Raw genomic sequence first — 18130 nt, forward strand, 5'->3', positions numbered from 1 at the left:
CGGAGCCCCTGGACTCTGCGCAGCGTCAGGAGTGTCAAGAAGGGGCGCCGCAGCCGAGCACAAGGCTGACCGGGGAGCAGGCGCCTCCTGGGGGCTCCTTCCTGACCAAACAGTCCCACCTGGCCTCACCTCACCGCCGGGAAATGTCGGAGGAGGGAACCCGAGCCCTGGAGAAACAGGAGGCCTATTTCCCTCAGTGCCACGGTGGGGCCAGGACCCCACTCAGCCCACCCGCTGCCTGCTGCATTCAGACTGTCCTGTGATAAGACGGTGCAGTGGCGCTGGGCGGCACTCGGGCTCCCGGCTGAGCCAGGCCCTGCGCCTGCAGCGCTCCCCAGGGAACGCAGCCGCCCAAAAGGGCTCACACACTCCTGCCTGACTGAGGCGTATGTGTAGATCTTAATCTGAGCAAAAGAAAAGTCATTTTAATGAGAAGTTCTATCAAAAGTAATCAAAGCTTTTTCCTGTAAATTGTCATCTGTGGGAAATGGCACAGATACCGTTTTATCTGAATCTCCCCGCAAATTTTTCATTTTGGGACATCTTTAACCTCTTTTTTGGGGTGCGGAGCCCAATGTGGGGTCTAAACCCATGACCCCAAAATCAAGACCCGAGCTGAGACAAAGAGTCGGATGCCCACTGAGGAAGCCATCCAGGCGCCCCATCCACCTCTTCCTGACACACCGTGGATGGCAAGGGATGGCACCAAGATCCTCACTGGCTGCACTCTCCCAACGCTGGGCACGTGGAGGGGAACATTCAAGTCTCTTCTAGGAATCTGGACCTCTGTCCTGGGCTTGAGACCAGTGTATTCTGTTGCCTGCAGACGATCCTACCTCAGACTCATCACAGATCCCCTCTACATGAATATATACAAGGGAGGGTAACATTCCCCCTTCCTCGTCTTCCGGTGCCAGACAAAACAAAACAGAGAAATCTACTCTTTCTCAAGGAGGAGGAAACACTCCTTGGGACCACCTGTCACCTGAGCCAGAACTGCTGAAGGACTCCAGGTTCCTTTTCCCTTTCATTTCCCTTATCTCAATAATCAACTCTGGCCCACTCAACCTCCCCAATTCTCCGAACCCTCTTTCTATGCTCCATCAGGAAGAGGCATGGCCAACTGAATTTTACAGGGTTAAGGCTAGGTACGACTTGTACTGATTTTTTAATTTCCAAATTTACCAGTTCTATGATCTTGGACAAATGACACACTTGATCTTTCTGAGCCTGTCATAGTACCTCTAAAATACCATCTACAGGGAAGGTCACTGTCGGTATCGGCACTAATGCATAAAAGCAGGTTACTGAATTATGTTACTGGAGCAGAATATCACTGTCTCAACAGTCGGGAGAAGGTTTTATAGAAAAGATGAGCCCTGAGCTAAAATGGAACGGACCCGGGCGGGCAGCATGTTGCGCACCACTAGGGGAAGGCGGGTCGTCAGCAAACCTCCTGAGCTTGGAAGGTACCGATGGCACGTAAGTGGAACAAAGGTGGGTACACACCTAAATCCACCGAGAGTCCACCTGAACCGCATCAACTACACACACAGACACAAAGAACGTACAGCCTTCAGCCCTAAGAAACAAAAAATCTGGTAAGGTATGAAAGTAGTTTAAATTGGCATATGCAAATTCTACATCACATTATTAAGTTGTTGAATGGGTGTGGGAAGATTAGAGATTGGAAATGAAATAGGAGAAATAAACGGAGCATCGAGGTTCCAGATCAAGTGAAGCAAAAAATGCCAGAGCCACAAGGAGAGTCAGAAGCTGCACACGAGGCAGCGGGATGCCCGGGAGTGTGCCAGGACCTGGGGCCCCCCGGAGGGCTCCGAGAACACACCCTTGCTCCGTGCCACACTTAGGGAGACGGGGGCACAGTAAGGACAGTCTTCAGGGAGACTCGCCTTTTCGCCTTCTGTTCAGAGTGATGTCAGCCCCAGCTCCTCAACATCCCCCACAATCAAATATTAATCATAGGCTCAGATTATCAGGGTGAATGGCAACAGGTAATTTAGCCTTCCCAACCATTCAGAGTTGTTTCAGTGTTTACGTGGGGGGACCACATGAACTACACTATGCGCCAGCTGGAGCCGAGAGAGGTGTGTGTGTGTGTGTGTGTGTGTGTGTGTGTGTGTGTGTGTGTGTGTGTGTGTGTGTGTGTGTGTGTGTACTGACAGGTAAAACACACCATACAGCAACAGCATAAAGATATTTCTGCAGGAGTGAGGCCAAATATTTTGTGTCAATACGTGAAAGAGATAAATATTCCTATTAAAGGGCCAGCACTTCCTGTAGTTCATAAATAAGAGTACTAATTAAATGCAATTTGATACACCTTAAAATGAAATGTCTCTGGTAGTCTAAGAATAAAGGAATGGCAAAGGTGTATAAGACCCCAAATTAAGCATGTAGCGGTTGTGTCAAAATATTCATAAGAAAGCTATAACCAGGCTAAAAAAGACCAGATGAACAGGTGGAAGGCAGGGATGCCTGGGTGGCTCAGTAGGTTAAGCGCCTGCCTTCAGCTCAGGTCATGATCCCAGGGTCCTGGGATCGAGTCCTACATTGGGCTCCCTGCTCAGCGGGGAGCCTGCTGCTCCCTCTCCCACTGCCCCTCCCCCTGCTTATGCTCGCTCTGTCAAATAATTTAAATAAAACCTTAAAAACAAAAGCGGGGGGGGGGAAGCTACATCAACATAATACAAGCCATACATGAGAAGCCCACAGTGAGCACCATACCAGATGGTGAAAGACTGAAACCTTTTTTTTGGTCAGGATGCCCACTTTGACTATGTCTATTCAGCTTAGAACATAGTACTGGAAGTTCTAGCTACAGCAATTATGAAAGAAAAAGAAATAAAAGCCACGTTATTGGGAAGGAATAAGTAAAATTACTTGTTTGCAGATATGATCTTGTATGTAAAAAACACTGAAGATTCCACAAGAAGATTGACCTAACAAATGAATTCAGCAAAGCAGCAGGCCACACAGTCAACATACAAATATCAGCTGCATTTCAGGGGCGCCTAGGTGGGGTAGTTAAGCATCAGTTAAGTGTCCAACTCTTGGTTTCAGCTCAGGTCATGATCTCAGGACAGTGTTAAATGACGCTGGCTTTTTAGAGCTAGTGGCGGCAGTAAAGGACACTAGGACTATTGGCAGAGTTTGCAGCCCCGCCGCAATGGCGCTTAGGCGCCAGCAGTTGTACCCTCTATTGCTTTGTGTCATCAGCTCAAATGTCAACACAATGAGAAAGGAAATAATGGCTCAGTACCCTTATGAAAACAGTTTTGACCTCACCAACCCCCTCAAAGGGCTTCCAAGCATCTCGAAGGCCCACAGAACAGAGCTCTCAGGGGCATCCCATAGTGCTCCAGAGCTACATGGATAACACATTCCTGAGCTGGAGTCCCAGGCAGGCCTTCAGGGGCAAAGCAATGCATCTACCACACCTGGCCCTGAGCCTGACCATTCTGGGGCTTCATCACCAAGAGCCCCAGGCCTACTCATCAGAGAGTCCTGCCCTTTCAGGGCAAAATTCAATCCTCTGTTCAGCAGGGACTGTGACTCCCTCACAGCTGGACATTCCAACTGATGTTCTGTCTAGAGGGTGCTGCAGGAACAGTGCAGAGCAGGGGCCTGTCTGAGGGGGTATGCCCACCTGAATCCGATCTGACACTGGGCAGACAGGCCCCACCGAGCACCTCAGCCCCAGCATCAGAGAGGAGGTGGGGGGAATTCTGAGGCACCACAGTGCCTGCCCACTGACCGGACCCCACATCCCACTCCTCCCACACACTTACTTCTGAGCCTAAAGGAAGGGAGGCCTGAGAGCCAGGCTAGCCTCACAAAATCCAGTAAAGCATAGAGCCTCGCCTCAACCATGCTCTGTTGTCAACATGGGAGAATCTCTTGGGACCCTGCACAGAGCACCAGGCAGTAGGGACACTCTACCAACTCTAGGGCATCACTGTTGGCCTAGGAGAAGCTGGCCCAGAAATACATGTCCAGAGGAGGAGAAATAAATGATGGGTGCCATGTGGGACGTGTCTAAGAGCAAGAGGCCCCTGGGGATCCACCTGTGTCAGGGGAAAGGGGGAGTGCCATATGGGGGCTGGAGCCCAGGTTTGGGAGCTTCAGGAGGTAGGGAAGGGAGGTGGCCAAAACAAGGTCACAGATGCTCACATGGACGCTCATTCCTAGGCCCTGAGATGAAAAGCAGCTTTACACACCTTCTCTCAATATCAGCCTCCATGCTAACCCACATGGATTAACACCCACATTTGAAAAGACCATTACCGAAACTTTCAGATTCCTAAGTGGACCTAGAGAAGTGTGGCTACCTCAAGATTAACAATTTTTTAATTAGCAAAACAATCTGCTTCAGTATTATCTGTGTAATTAATGAGGTAATAAAGTCTAGAAAATGCAGCAACAGTTTAATCAAAAGGAGTTATGAAAGACATTGGTAAGAAACATAGTTCTGTTATAAAATCTCCTATTTTTTTAATATCCTATGTTTAAAATTCCATGAAAACTCAAACAACTGTCTGGGACACTAAATACTATTGACCCTTTCCTTGAACATGGATTTGAATTGCGCAGGTCCACTTACACATAATTTTTCTCTATAAATACAATATAGTACTGTAAATGTATTTTCTCTTCTTTATGATCTTTTTCCTTATGATTTTCTTAATCTTATAATTTTTTTCCTCTACATTACCTTACTGTAAGAATGCAGTATATAATACATATAACACACAAAATATGTGTTAATCAACTGCTATGTTGGGAGTGCCTGGGTGGCTCAGTCAGTTAAGTATCTGCCTTTGGCTCAGGTCATGATCCCAGTGTCCTGGGATCGAGTCCCATATTGGGCTCCTTGTTCAGCAGGGAGCCTGCTTCTCCTTCTGCCTCTGCCCCTCTCCCTGCTTGTGTGCTCTCTCTCTGACAAATAAATAAATAAAATCTTTTTAAAAAAATCGACTGCAATGTTATTGGTCAGGCTTCCAGCCACCAGTGAGCTATTAGGAGTTAAGTTTTGGGGGAGTCAAAAGTTATACAGAGATTTTCAACTGCTAGGGAGGTCAGTCAGCGCCCCTAACTCCCATGCTGTTCAGAGTTAATTGTATTATGGATGATTATTACCTGTGTCATACTACAGATAACTATAAACTGCACTCTCTATGAAGTATGGCACCTTTGGACTGTTTCTTAATCACTTAAGGATAATTATGAAGAGCTCAGAACTCTCTGGAAAAACCCAACTCAGTAAAAATCACACAGCAACATGCTCACTGACCCTCTTCTCTCTGCAATGCTGTAAATTTTCAAGGTTGGCTTAGGTACGTTATATTAGGAGCACTTGGCCTCAAAGGATGAACTTAGTGTGCTACATAAATTATTAATCCCATCAAAGTACTTCAGAATGAAATAATAATGCCTTATCCACCCAGAGAGTTTTACTATTAAATGTGCCTGCATGTCAATCATCTCATTTCACTTCCACAGTGGCCCCAAGAAAAATAAATATAGGCCAGGTCCTCACATCCCCCTTCTTTCAAAGCAAAAACAGACTCAGAGCAAGAGGAGGGCCCCAGGGTGCCAGCTACCACATGGCAAAGAGCGGTGCCCTTGTGAGTCTTCCACATCATTGCAACTTGGATTCAAAATCATTCCTTCATCAATTTTATTTACCTTATTTATATACCACCTTATTCCCCCCAAAATTGAAATGTCCTATTTTTCCATCTTGTAAGAAATCAGAAAAGTCTTGATTTTCCAACGTGAATACAGTTAAACATGGGAAAGATGGACCACCACACTATGCCCTTGTGAGGATGTCGGCCTAGAAAGCTGCCAAAAGTGTACAGCTTTATTTCCAAGCGGTCAAGAAACAGAGAAATAGAAAAGGGGTCAAATAATTCCCAAACTAAGAGTTTAGATCAGAAATCTTCCTCTTTTAAATTCTCTATCATTAAATACATATTTCAACAGAAATGAATTAAGACCAAAATGGGTTCTCTTAAGAGGGGTGATACCATAATAAAAACCATTGTCAGGCAGCTGGTAACAAAGAAGCCCTGTTTCATGGATTGCAGAGCATTTCCTATGATCACCTGAAAGCAGATCGCAGCTCAGGGAGAAGAAAAAAGAGGGTGCCAGCAGTTGGAGTGACTGTTACCCACTTTACGGGTAACATAATGTCATAATGTCACATTGGAGAAAGAGATGACCATAGGCAAAAACTGGCCAACTTGAGAGAGACAGGAAAGCATCTAGAGACAGTCCAAAAACATGGGGTCACTTAGTGGGAAAAGCCACCCTTTCTGCACCCCAAGTGTAAGATAAAACGTGGAAAATGTCCTGAAAATCAAAGGCCCACAAAGACTCCTCAATTAAGAGAGGACTCAGCTGTATACACAGATCAGATTACAGGGCTTCTTTCCCACCCACAGCCATGCCTTCAAGACAACCCTAAGTAGAAAGAGACACAGGTACAAGAAAACAAACATATGAAATAGGCTGGAGGATCAAGACTTGAACAGAACTCTGGATCTAGTTATTAACACATGGAACTCTCAGAAGCACAGAAGAGAATTTGGGGGGAATTGTACTGCCAAAGAAAATTGAGCCTAAAATAAAGTCAATGACTGTCAAACCTCAGGTCTCCAAACTTCCACAAGCAGAAAGCAAGCTATGATTACTGTGCAGCCCCCAACCCCCAAGTTAGACATTCTCCCCAAGGCCCCAGCAGATGTGTCCGTGGAGGACAAATACAAGGACACAACAGCCAGAAGTTCTTCCTGCCACACTCCCAGAGCGGAAGTGAGTGAATCTGACACAGAACATAGTGGGACCAAGATGGATCATGACAAGACCTTGCCATCATCACATTAGAACACAGACGAAGCATGAACGTTGTCCAAGCCGAAAAACACCAGGCATGGCCCTCTCTTGGCTAGTGTGAGTGACAGCTGCTTTCTTACCAATCACAATTATCCTCATTCTAGCCCAACCTCCCTAGATAAGAGTCACTGAGATACTCATAAAATGCTCCCACTTACTGACCTTTCTTGGCCCTTCCCTCAAATCACTCAATCAAAACCCAAAGTCCGTAACAGGTTCTTTCTAGCACTGTCTAACCTCAAAGCCCCATGGTTCCCCGTGGTGTGTGGTCCCAACCTGCCCCATCATAGGCTCAAGGTGAGTTCCTGGTGGCCTTTGATTACCAGTCACTGACAAGCACTTTCTTTCTTCCTTTCTTTCTTTCTTTCCTTTCTTCCTTTCTTCCTTTCTTTCTTTTTAAGATTTTATTTATTTGAGATAGCGAGAGAGAGAGAGAAAGAGAGAGAGAGAGAGCACAAGCTGCAGGGAGGAGCAGAGGGAGAGGGAGAAGCAGACTCCCGCTGAGCAGGGAGCCCGACGCAGGGCTCACTCCTAGGACCCTGAGATCACAACCTGAGCCAAAAGCAGATGCTTAACTGACTAAAGCCACCCAGGTGTCCCATGACAGACACTTTCATAATACTTGCTCACGGGGTGTCACTCTTGCTCTGGACTAAGGACTAATTTATCTTCTATTCCCTCCCTGTCAAAATGGAAGGTTGTTTTAATTGCACTTGTTCCAGCTCAGCTCCACTACTGTACAGGGTTAGCAGCAGGTAATATGTGTGTTAGTTCAGTCACCAAACCTCATGAGTCACATCTGGACTTGACTGTCTCCCTGGGAGAGTGTATCATGGTTACAAAAGTAGGATGTGCATGGGTATTTTCGTGGCCAAGGAGAAGACTGAGACAAAAATGACTGTCCACCAAACAGCTGCCAGCCATTGACTACACTTGCCAATTTCACACTTGCATTTAGGTGGGGCCATGTGACCAGATCTCACCAGTGGAATATACACAGTTATGATACATATCATGTCCAGGCTAACATGGGTAAGAACTGTGTGTCTCCTCCACGCTGTACTCCCCATCTGCCAGCTGGACAAAGGAAGTTCAGGCCCTAGAGGATGCTACCAACCTAGCGGATGGCAGAACCAGAACTATATGGAGCCAGAGCCGAATCATCATGCAGAGGAAAGCTGATCACTGATGAGGAACATCCACAATGGGCTGCTACTTTAAAGAGAAATAAATTTTCTGTGCAAAGTCCCAACATTTGGGAGATGCTGAAATTACCCTTAATAATCCAGAAATTGGGGGCTAGAGGCACAGAGTAAAAGCATGAATTGGACTCTCAGAAACCAGCCCTCAACTTGTGTTAGAACCACAAAGATCTAAACCCTAATGGTAAGATGTCCTGAAAAGCAAACCAGCCCTCCCAAGAACCACAGACTGATCTAAGGTTGGCCTTAGAATTAAGATGGCTCCTTTAAGACTGAAGAACCCTAGAGGTAACAAGTTAAAAGCTCCCCAAAAATGATACAATCATCCTAGGTCTCAAATTATCCCTCAAAATAACTCTGCAAATACAATGTCTAGCACACGCAAAGAAGTAAGACACCACAAGTAAGGAATAAAAGAAGTCACAGAAAAAATAAAAAAAGAAAAAACAGATCCACAAAGACATGAGAAGTTAGAATTACCTAATATAGACTATTAAAAAAACTACACCTGCAATAACACAAAAACAAACAACCCCTTTAAAAATGGGCAAAAGACGTTAATAGATGTTTCTCTCAAGAAAATATATCAATGGACAATAAGTACATACAGAGATGCTCAACATTACTAATCATAAAGGAAATGCTAATCCAAACGATAATGAATATCACTTCATACCCATTAGGATGGCTGGTATCAAAGAAACAGAAATTAGCAAGTGCTGACCAAGGGTGTAGAGAAAGTTGGTTCCTTTGTGCACTGTTGATGGGTAAGTAAAATGGTGCCACTACCGTAGACAACACCATGGTGGTTCCTCAAAAAATTAAACATAGGATTACCATATCATCCAGCAATTCTGCTTCTGGTTATAACTCAAAAGATTTAAAAACAGGGTCTCAAAGAGATATTTGTACACCCATATTTATAACAGCATTATTTCAAAATGGCTAAAGCATGGAAGCAACCCAAGTGTCCACTGACAGATGAATGAATAAGAAAATTGTGGTATACACATAAATGGAATATTATTCAGAATTAAAAAGGGAAGAAATTCTAACACATGTTATGACATGTATGAACCTTGATGACATTATACTAAATGAAATAAGCCAGTCACAAAAAGACAAATATTATATGATTTCACTTATATGAAGTACTCAGTCAAAATCATAGGGACAGAAAGTAGAATGGTGGGTGCCAAGGGGGAGGAGAGAATGGGGAGTTAGTCTTTAATAGGAATAGAATTTGAGTTTTACAAGAAGAAAAGAGATAGATGGTGGTGATGGATGAACATTATGAATATATGTAATACCATTGCCACTAAACTGTACATTCAAAAATGGTTAAGATGTTAAATTTTGTTATGCATATTTTACTACAATTAAAAAATTGGAAAAAACAACAAATAAGCAAAAAAAATGACACTTACTATGGCCAAAAACATAAATGAGAGCTAAGAAGCTATAAAAAGTAACACAGTTTTAAATTTGTTAAGGAAAATCTAGAACTAAAAAGTAAAAAATTCCCGAATGGGTTTTTTAGCAGAGTAGGTGCTACTGAAGGGAGAACTGATGAACTGGAAACTAGGTCAGAAGAAAATACTCAAACTAAAGCATGGAGAGATCAAAATCTGGGAAACACAAAAGAGAGGGCATGAGAATACATCATGAAAAATCTAATAAACATTTCATTAGAGTCCTAGCAGGAAAGAATAGAGAAGATGAGCGGAAATAATTATCTGAAGAGAATGACAGTGAATTTTCTAGACTTATGAAAGACCTCATACCACAGATACAAGAAGCCAACATACCATAGGCAGGAATATATGGAACTCAGTGAAACTACAGAAACCTAAGGTCTGTAAGAAAATCCTAAAGAAGCAATAGGAAATGCACAGATTACCTCCAGAGGCACAGCAGTTATAATGACTACTGACATCTGAACAGAAAAAACAAAAGCTAGACACTCCAACAGGCTGAAAGAAAATAACGCCAACAGGAAATTCAATATACAGGAATTAGTCTTTCAAGAATAAAGGTGAGAGGGTGATGTCAGTGACAACAGCAAAGTAAGGACCTCCAAAAATCCCCTCTTCCATAAAAGCAATGAAAAAAAATAGCAAAAATTGTCAGATTCAACTTTGTCAGAAATCTGGGAATTTAACCAAAGGCTTACAGCAATCTGGGGAGCATTTGTTAAAGGAAAACGGTTGAATCTCCATAAGAACAGCACATTTATAGTGTTTTAACTTTCCCTATTCTCATTTTCCCCCAATGCCACCTCAGTTCTATAGCTGTCTTAAAACCCAACAGCTTGCAATGATAGTGAAAACCAGCAGTCTGGCAGTCACAGAAAGGGCCGGAACAGGATTAGAACTCTTTCAAAAGCCTTATTCCTGGAGAACTGTCATTACTTGACATGGCTATTAAGTTCCACTTGCAAGGACGTCTTTATTTGACCTGAATCAGAGTAAGACCAGTGTGAAAAGCATTTTCCTCAGAGGTGTATGTTAAAACAATTAGAATCAATTGTTTCATTTTATAACTACCTGAGACAGTAGACAACAGGTGCGGCAAATAATACATAAACCCAGAGCATAATAGAAAAAGGTGGAAAATGAGATGTCTATAGGGAATTTGAAGAACTCCAACATATTCCTGGAAATCTAGAAGGTCACATGTATACGTAGAGCTGTGCACATACTCAAGGTTATATGAATGCCCAGGAAAGACCTGAGACAACTATAAGCACACACACTGGGCTGACTTTGAGGCTCTGTACAAGTGGGAAGTAAAAGACTCAGGCAGAGCTGTAAAGTGCCTGATTAAATGTTGAAGCATACCCCAATATACACACAGAGCTCCTTGGGAAAGTCCAGGAGACTTACTGATTCCTGGCATTTAAGGAAATCTCTGTCCAATCCTTAGCTGATCACAAATGAGTGGAAATACATGTCACAGAATACAGACTTTGCAGAGTTAGTTCAGGAAAGTCACTAAACAAAACAACAAAAACTACTACAACAAGCAGAGGCACCAAAAATCCCAGGGGAGAAAGGAGAATCAAATTTTCAGAGTTGCCACATGTATTATTTAAAATGTTTAGTTTTTGACAAGTCATTATGAGACACACAAGACAGAGAGAGACAGACAGAGACAGAGAGACAGAGAAAGAGACAGGCAATATGGCCCATAAACAGGGAAAAAGCAATCAATTGAAACTGCCCCTAAGGAAGCACTGACATTGGACTTACAAGAGAAAGACTATATATAACCTATTTTAAATATGTTCAAAGAATTAAAGGAAACCACATCTGAAAGATTAAGTATGACAATGGTGTCTCATCAAGTAGAGACTACTAATAAAGAGACAGGATATAAAAAGGAGCTAAATAAAAATTCCAAACTAAAAAGTATAGTAACTGAAATGACAAATTCACTGGAAATATTAAACAGCATATTTGAGCAGTCAAGAACAAACTGGAGAACTTGAAGATAGGTCAACTGAAATTTTCCAGTCTAAGGAACAGAAAGTAAAAAGTAAGAAGAAAAATGAACAGAGCAGGTATTGAGCCCAATATCTCTCCCCTATAATACAGCCCATTGTATAAAGTGAATAAAGTCTTCCTTACAAAAAGGAGAAAAGAACAGAGCCTCAGAGACCTGTGGGACACCATCAAGCATACTAAATTTGTATAACAAAAGTTTCAGAAGGAGAAAAAAGAGAGAAAGGGGTATAAATTTCAGAAGGAGAAAAGAGAGAGAAGGAGATATATTTGAAGAGATAACAGCTAAAAAAAACTTCCCAGATTTTGGGGGGAAAAAAAATTACACATCAAGAAACTCAATGAACTCTAAGAATAAACTCCAAGATGACCATACCTAGACACATCATAATCAAGCTATTCAAACACAGAGACAAAGAGAGAATCTTGACAGCAGCAAGAAAAGCAGCTCATCATCTGAAAGAAATCCTCAATAAAAGTAATAGCTGATTTCTCATCAGAAACTGTGGTAACTAGAAGGTTGTGGGATGACATATTCAAAATTATAAAAGACAAAGACTGTCAAACAAGAATTCTACATCCAGCAAAATTACCCTTCAAGAGCAAAGGAGAAATTAAGACATCTTCAGACAACAAAAACTGACAGAATAAGCTTCTAGAAAATCTGCCCTACAGGAAATACTAAATGGACTCCAGGCTAACATGACAGGATCCTAGACAGTACCTCAAATCCAGGTGAAGAAATAAAGAACACCAGTAAAGGTAAATACAGAAGTAAGTAGAAAAGACAGCATAAATATAATATTTGTAAGTTTTCTCCTATCTTAAACAAAAGAAAACTACACAGGGCAATAATTATAAATCTGTGTTGATGTGCACAGAATGTATAAAGATATACTTTGTATGACAACACAAATATAGCACAAAGTGGGGGAGGAATGGAGATATACAGAAGCAAAGTTTTGATGTACCACTGATATTAAATCAGTATGAATCCAAACTAAACTGTTACAAGTTGCTAATACTAAGAAGCCCCATGTAACCCCAAAGAAAATAACTAACAAAAAATAGCAAAATAAATAACAAATTAAAATTGCACACTAAAAAATATCTATTTAATACAAAAAGTAGTAATGAAGGACAGAAAACAAAGAGACATGACATATAGAAAAAAATAGCAAAATGGCAGGAATAAATCCTATCAGAATTGCATTAAATGTAAATGGATTAAACATTCCAACTTAAAGGCAGAAATTGTGTTGATGGGTTTTTTTAAGTTTTTATTTGAATTCCAGTTAGTCAACATATAGTATAATATTAGTTTCAGGTGTACAATGTAGTGATTCAACACTTCCTTACAATACCCGGAATTCATCACAAGTACCCTCCTTAATCCCCATCACCTATTTCTCCCATACCCCCACCCCTCTCCCCTCCGGTCACCATCAGTTTATTCTCTATAGTTAAGAGTCCATTTCTTGGTTTGCTCATTTGTTTTGTTTATTAAATTCCACATATGAGTGAAATCATAGAGTATTTGTCTTTCCTGACTGAGTTATTTCATTAGCATAATACTCTCTAGCTCCATCCATATTGTTGCAAATGCCAGATGTCATTCTTTTTTTTTTAATTTCTTTTTTTTTTAGATTTTATTTATTTATTTGACAGAGAGAGAGCACAAGCAGGGGGAGTGGCAGAGGGAGAAGCAGGCTCCCCACTGAGCAGGGAGCCCAATGCGGGGCTCTATCCCAGGACCCTGAGACCATGACCTGAGCCAAAGGCAGAAGCTTAAACGACTGAGCCACCCAGGTGCCCCAATGTCATTCTTTTTTATGGCTGAGTAATATTCCATTGTATATATATATATATCACATCTTCTTTATTTATTCATCAGTCAATGGTCACTTGAGATGTTTCCCATACTTTGGCTATTATGCTGCTTAAAACAAAAACAAAAACATGATCCAGTTATACATAGGCAGTATACAAGAGACACTCTTAAATTCAAAGACACAAACAAGTTAAAAGTGAAAGGATGAAAACATGTATACCATCTAAACAATAACCAAAAGAGAGATGGGGTGACTATACTAACATCAGACAAAATGGTCTTTAAGACAAAAATTGTGACTAGAGACAAAGGACATTTTATAATGACAAAAGGGTTGATTTATCAAGAAGTATAACAATTATATATACATATATGTATCTAAAAACTGAGCCCCAGAATGTATGCAACAAAAAATTAATAGAAACTGAAGGAGAATTATACAATTCACAATAATGGTTGGAGATTTCAATATCCCATGTTCAATACAGGATGGAACAACAAGACAGAAGATTAGCAAGGAAAGAGAAGATTTTAACAGCACTATAAAACAATTAGATCTAACAGATAGCTATAAGGCACTCCATTAAAAAACCAGAAGATACATTATTTTAAACTACACATGGAACATCATTTAGGACAGATCAGATGTTTAATCACATCAAAATTTAAAAGAATTGAAATCTATATAAGTATGTTGTCTGACAGCAAGGAAAAGAAATTAGAAGCCAATAGTAGAAACTTAAGAAATTCACGAATTTGTGGAAATTAAAGAACATACTTCTAAATAAGCAAGGAATCAAAGAAGAAATCACAAGGGAAATGGGAAATACATTGAGTTGACTGAAAATTAAAACAACATATTCAAAACTTATGAGAGGCAGTAAAAGCAATGATTAGGAATGTATAGCCATGAACACCTATGTTAAAAAGGAAGATCTCAAATCAATAACTTAACCTTCCACCTTAAGGAATTAGAGCAAACTAAACCCAAAGCAAACAGAAGAAAGGAAAAAACAAAGATTAGAACAAAAAGAAATGAAATAGAAAATACAAAGCAATGGAGAAAAAATAATGAAACCAAAAGATGATTCTTCAAAAAGATCAATGAAACTGACAAATCTTTATCTGAATTAAGGAAAAGAAAGAGAAGACTTAAATTAGTAAAAATCAGAAATGAAACTACCAACCTTACAGAAATAAAAATGGATTACAGAGAAATATTATGAATAATTATTTGCTATCAAATTAGATAACCCAGGTAAAGTGGACAAATTCCTGAAAAGACACAAACTATCAAAACTGACTCAACAAGAAACAGAAAATCTGAATAGACCTAAACAAGTAAAGACGTTGAGTTAGTAATTGGGAACTTCCCATAAAGAAAAGTGCAGGACCAGATGGTTCCAATAGTGAATTCTACCAAACATTTAAGAAGAATTAACACCAATCCCTCACAGACTCTTCCAAAAAATAGAAAAGAACATTTCTCAATGCATTCTATAAGGTCATTATTACCCTGATATCAAAACCACAGAAATCACAAGAGAAAAAAAAAAACAAACAAAAAACATAGACCAATATGCCTTAAGAATACAAATGCCTTCTTTGGAAAAATGTCTATTCATGTCTTCTGCCCATTTTTTAGATTATTTAATTTTGGGGTGTTGAGTTTTATAAGTTCTTCACATATTTTGGATACTAACCCTTTATCAGATATATCATTTGCAAATATCTTCTCCCATTCCACAGGTTGCTTTTCAGTTTTATTGATTCCTTCACTGTGCAGAAACTTTTTATTTTGTTGTAGTCCCAGTAGTTTATTTTTGCTTTTGTTTCCCTTGCCTTAAGAGACATACCTAGAAAGAAGTTGCTACAGCTGATGTAAGAGACATTACTGCTTGTGCTTTTTTTCCAGGATTTTTATGGTTTCAGGTCTCACGTTTAGATCTTTAACCCATCTTGAATTTATTTTTGTGTTTAGTGCAAGAAAGTGGTCCAGTTTCATTCTTTTGCCTGTTGTTGTCCAGTTTTCCCAACACCACTTGTTTAAGAAACTTTTTCCCATTGGATATTCTTTCCTGCTTTGTCAAAGATTAATTGACCATATAATCGTGGGTTCGTTTCTGGGTTTTCTATTCTGTTCCACTGATCTATGTACATGTCTATTTTTGTGTCAGTCCCATACTGTTTTGATTAGTACAGCTTTGTAATATAAGTTGAAGTATGAAATTGTGATGCCTCCAGCTTTGCTTTGCTTTTTCAAGATTGCTTTGGCTATTCAAGGTCTTCTGTGGTTGGGGTTTTTGTTTTGTTTTGTTTTACATTTTATTTTATTTTTTTATTTGTTGATAAAAACTAATTTGGTATTTATCAGACTCATAATAAGAATAAATTTTCAAAAATTCACCTAGTAAAATTCCTTAACAAGCTTTCCCATAAAGAATTAAAATCATCTGTGGTGATGACTCACCATAGGCCTTTATTTTTTTTTTCTTGATGTAGTGATCCATGACTCATTATTTGCATATAACACCCAGTGCTCACTGCAATACGTGCCCTCATTAATACCCATCACCGGGCTACCCTATCCCCCCACCCCCCTCCCCTCTGAAACCCTCAGTTTGTTCCTCAGAGTCCATAGTCTCTCATGGTTCGTCTCCCCCTCCGATTCCCCCCCTTCATTTTTCCCTTCCTTCTCCCAATGTCCTCCATGCTGTTCCTTACGTTCCACAAATAAGTGAAACCATATGATAATTGACTTTCTCTGCTTATTTCACTTGGCATAATCTCCTCCAGTCCCATCCATGTGGATGTACAAGTTGGGTATTCATCCTTTCTGATGGCTGAGTAATATTCCATTGTATATATGGACCACATCTTCCTTATCCATTCATCTGTTGAAGGGCATCTCGGCTCTTTCCACAGTTTGGCTATTGTGGACGTTGCTGCTATGAACACTGGGGTGCAGGTGTCCCTTCTTTTCACTACCTCTGTATCTTTGGGGTAAATACCCAGTAATACAATTGCTGGGTCATAGGGTAGCTCTATTTTTAACTTTTTGAGGAACCTCCATACTGTTTTCCAAAGTGGCTGTACAAACTTGCATTCCCACCAACAGTGTAAGAGGGTTCCCCTTTCTCCACAACCTCTCCAACATTTGTTGTTTCCTGCCTTGTTAATTTTTGCCATTTTAACTGGTATAAGGTTCTATCTCAATGTGGTTTTGATTTGAATTTCCCTGACAGCTAATGATGTTGAACATTTTTTCATGTGTCTGTTAGCCATTCGCATGTCTTCTTTGGAGAAGTGTCTGTTCTTCTGTGGGTTCTATACAAATTTTAGGATTGTTTGTTCTAGCTCTGTAAAAATGCTGTTGGTATTTTTATAGGGATTGCATTAAATGTGTAAACTGCTTTGGGTAAAGAAGACATACAGACGGCCAACAGACACATCAAAAAATGATCAACATCACTCATCATAAGGGAAATGCAAATCAAAACTACAATGAGATATCACCTCACACCTGTCAGAATGCATAAAATCAACAACACAAGAAACAGGTGTTGGCAAGATGTGGCGAAAGGGGAACCCTGTTACACTGTTGATGAGAATGAAAATGTGCAGCCACTGTGGAAAACACAGTATGATGGAAGTTCCTCAAAAAGTTAAAAATAGAACTACCTTATGATCCAGCAATAGCACTACTAGGTATTTACCCAAAGAATAAAAAAAAAATACTAATTCAAAGGGGTAGATGCACACCAATGTTTACAGCAGCATTATCTACAATAGACAAATTATGGAAACTGCTCACGTGGCCACTGACTGATGATGCATAAAGAAGATGTGATATATATACAATGCAATATTACTCAGCCATAAAAAAGAATGAAATCTTGCCATTTGCAATGACACAGATGGAGCTAAAGAGTATAATACTAAGCAAAATAAGTCAGAGAAAAACAAATACCATATGACTTCACTCATGTGGAATTTAAGAAACAAAACAAGCAAAGGGACAAAAAAAGAGAGAGAGAGGCAAACCAAGAAACAAGACTCTTAACTATAGAGAACAAACTGATAGTGACCAGAGGGGAGGTGGGTGGGTGATGGAGATTAGGAGTGCACTTGTGGTGGTGACTACCAGGTGAGGTATGGAAGTATTGAATTGCCACACAGTACACCTGAAACTGATATTATACTGTATGTAAGGTAACCAGAATTTAAATAAAAACTTCTTTAAAAATTTTAAATGTAAAAATCCTCAACAAAATACTAACAAACTGAATCCAGCAATATATAAAAAGGATTATCTACCATGACCAACTGGAATTTATCCAGGAAATGCAAGGTTGGTTCAACATACAAATATCAATTGGTATAATGCACAAAATTAAGAAAATGAAGGACAAAAAAAGTATGATCATCTTAGATGCAGAAAAAGCATCTGACAACAATACCACTCTTTTATGACAAAAACACTTAACAGAATAAAAATAGAAGGAAACCTCCCAAACTAACAAGGGACATCTCAAAAGCCCACAGCTGACAACATACTGAATGGTGAAATACTGAAAGCTCTCCCCCTAAGATCAGGAACAAGATTAAGATGTTCACCCTCCGCAGGACAATGAAACACTGTACTATAACCAAGGCAATTATAAAAGAAACAG

The sequence above is a fragment of the Eumetopias jubatus genome, unplaced genomic scaffold (genome assembly GCF_037043125.1).
Source record: "Eumetopias jubatus isolate StellerSeaLion01/CBP00866 unplaced genomic scaffold, mEumJub1_p1.0 scaffold_99, whole genome shotgun sequence".
Taxonomy (NCBI): Eukaryota; Metazoa; Chordata; class Mammalia; order Carnivora; family Otariidae; genus Eumetopias; species Eumetopias jubatus.